General features: G+C 46.3%; 1 pseudogene; it reads right to left on the minus strand.

Moving 5' to 3' along the window:
* Positions 1 to 2518: 2518 nt before the first annotated feature.
* On the minus strand, positions 2519 to 2982 carry LOC129496660 (mitochondrial import inner membrane translocase subunit Tim17-A-like; annotated as a pseudogene).
* Positions 2983 to 3428: the final 446 nt, after the last annotated feature.

A 3428-nucleotide genomic window follows, 5' to 3' on the forward strand; every position in this document is an offset into this window, starting at 1 on the left:
ATGCAATATGCCCACTGCAGACAGACAGGCGGCACTGGCCTTTCATCTTTCTTAACCTCAGATTCCAGAAAGACTTTGCTGTAGCCTGGTCAGTCACACACAGACACAGGCTGGGGTGAACGTCAAAGTCCTGGCAAATTCCACTCTGGACAAGAGGGTGAACTTGGGAAACATCTGAGACTTTTTCAGGTGACGGACATGCCCGTCTCCATCTAGCAATCAGCTTCCCAAACTTAGCTCCCTTCTGGTGCCCCCACCCTCTAAACCAAATGCTTCAGACCACTAACAGGCAGTGGGAAAATGGGTCTGTGGCCAGCACCACACAGAGCAACTCGTGCAGGGCCCCAACCTGCCCACATACTTGGCAGGCACCACCCTTGACTCATGCCAACTTGAGCGGAGTGAAGAGTGAAAACCCAATCCATCAAAGAGTTGTTTTGTCTACATGACACCACATCAACCAGCTGTTTATGTTGGCGCCACATGGCACCAAGGGCTACCCTGGCTGAAATCCGCCACTCTGACATCGTGCATGGTCCACACTGCCTGCATCTGACACCATGTGGAGGCAAGGCAGAGCCATATGTCTGACAATTCCTCAGACCCAGATGGAGTCAAACATGACCCACCTGAACAAGACCTGGGTCCTGTTTCTGTATGCTCTGCTCCTATGGGATCAAGGGCTGTCCTGTCCACTGCCACAACTCTGGGTGTGAGCATAGCATCGGGGCTTGTCCCTGAATGGAAAGTGTGGCTGCGGGCAAGGAGCTGAAGGACATTGTGCTTCGCTTGCCACTAAGAGAATTAGAAACCAGCGCTGAACTGAGACAGATCCTCAGCTGAGAGAGTGTCTGGCATTTGAGAAGCTAGTCTCCAGGTCACAACCTGGACTTGGCTTAACCCAGTTGTGGGTTGTAAGCGAGCCTCAAATGACCAGCTTCCCTGGTTGGCAAATGCAGGGATGAACGTGGAGCACGGAGAGAGCACGGAGGAAAGTCCTGCCTCTTCCTGACTGTGCAACCTGTGCCAGATGTGGCCTCTCTGGGGGTCGTCTGAGGTTGACCTGCTCATTTCTTAGGTCGCTTCAAATGGCTCTGATTCTAGGTCATAATCTTTGGATAAAAGCAAGAGAAAACAGAAGGGAAAAAGACCACAGAATACCTAAGACATCAGATTATTTCTCCTTCACCTGCATACACATATAATGCTTTGAACTTCTGAGCTTTCTCACTCACCACATTGCCAGTCAAGCTCTAGCCGTAGAAATCCTCAAAGCTCACTGCCTGCCACCCCTCACTCCTGTCAACTTGTTACCTAAATGTGCCTTCTCAGAGGCCTTCCCTGGACAGCTGATCAAAAATTTCACCTGCCACTTCTACCTCTCTGCTTCATTTTTCTCCTTAGTGCTTACCATCATATAATACACTAAATATTTCCTTATTTGTCTTGACAATTTGTTGATTGCCTTCAACACTAGAATGTAAACTCCACCAGGGCCAGAGATTTTTCCCTTTGAGCACTGCTTGCTCACTGTCCGCACCCTGCCAGGACAGCACCTGGCACACAGTGAGTGATTAGTATGTGACTTGTTGAATGAGTTAGCACTTGTTTTCTGTCCTTTAAGTAGAGCAAATACCTTTCATTAACAAATCAGGACACAGGCTGAGTGTTTCTGTGTTCTTGACTCCTAGCTTTTGAAAAACACAACGTTTCTAGTGACTAGGCTTTCGCTTTTTTCCCCCTCTCCCTCAGGTGAGACAGGAAGGCTGGGGGGAGTAGTTTGGTACCTCCCCTCCTCCCACATCCCAAGTATAGAGAACCAGAGTGGGCTGGAGTCACGTATAACCATTCCCATTTGTTGGTAAAATAGTTTTCCTTGAGGGCGAGCTTTGTTAAAAAGAACAGAATGCTGCAGGCATATTTTAAACGGCTGTTTTTCTCTTCTCCTTGCTGGAAGCATGAAATCTTTTTTCTTTCTTTTTTCCCCTACCTTCAGTCCTTTTCTTTCTTCCCTTCCTTTCTTCCTTCCTTCCTTCCTTCCTTCCTTCCTTCCTTCCTCCTCCTTCCTTCCTTCCTTCCTTCCTTCCTTCCTTCCTCCTTCTTTTTTTTCTCTTTCTTTCTTAGAGAAAGAATAAATTCTAGGGTTTTTTTAATGTTTGAATGACAGAACACACAAAACCAGGCAGAGAAGTTCCCAAGGAAATGATGGTTACATTTCATTGTTATTTGCCCTTTGGTCCTTTGGTCTTCTAAGCATTTATTATAGTTTCTTATAAATATATGAAACATTTGTTTTTATGACAAATGCAATCCAAGTGTAAATAAATAAGTGTATTATCTTTTAACATCTGCCCCCCCCCCATGTTCCTTTAAATAGAAAATGAGTTCAGAGTCTCCTTAGAGCCTATTTGGCCATAGCTGTCCCACCTATGGTTTTAAAAACAGGGTGTAACTTATCTTCTCTGATTCCTTCTTGAACTACAGCTCATTCTGTTAAAGAGATCCTGGGAAAGAAGTCCTATTGATATTCTTGATAGTCTCCAAAAGGGAAGGATAATTACTGGCCTGAAGGTTCTTCAGCAAACTGAGGACCCTGGGAAATTGTGCAGAGGCCATTCTTGTCAACAAGATACCAGCTCCTTCAAACAAGGCTAGGTGAAAGCCACCCATCGTGGCTGACCCAACCATGGTCACTGGTCCATTTCTAGCTGCCACTTGTGATGGAGTGCCAGGAATCTTCTTTCCCTCAGACTTGAACCATACAGTAGTCATTCATGGAAAATAAACTTCCCCAAACAGCAAAGCTACCTCCCAACTGCAGAGCCCTGCACTCCCTCATAGTCTGTGGTTTACTCCCACTGGAGAAATGCAAAAACCTTTGATTGCTTGAGAGATCCTACCACCTATGTTACCCATCCTAAAGGCCCCACCACAAACACCTGCAGTTTGCCAAGGGCAAGGCTCTTGCACACATTCCTTCATCTTTACTCCACCTGTGCGAGAGATCTTTTTCTTTTTCTTTTTTTTTTAAAGATTTTATTTATTTATTCATGAGAGACACACACACACACACAGAGGCAGAGACACAGGCAGAGGGAGAAGCAGGCTCCATGCAGGGAGCCCAACGCGGGACTCGATCCCGGGACTCCAGGATCATGTCCTGGGCCAATGGCAGGAGCCAAACCGCTGAGCCACCCCGGGATCCCTGAGAGATCTTTTTCTGACCTTTACCATGAGAACTTGGTAGGGCTCCTGTTAGTAAAACTCACAAAACTGTGGTGGTTTCCTAAGACTGGGTACCCTGGAGCTTTTAACTCTCAAACTTGCTTATTCTGAGCCTCCAACAATTTGTTAATTACAATCTAAGTTTTCTTCTTCAGGATTGGTTCCTGCAAATGTTTGTTTCTGGGCTTCTGCTCTGGTCAGCT

Source organism: Nyctereutes procyonoides, unplaced genomic scaffold, assembly GCF_905146905.1.
Source record: "Nyctereutes procyonoides isolate TBG_1078 unplaced genomic scaffold, NYPRO_anot_genome, whole genome shotgun sequence".
NCBI classification, from domain to species: Eukaryota; Metazoa; Chordata; class Mammalia; order Carnivora; family Canidae; genus Nyctereutes; species Nyctereutes procyonoides.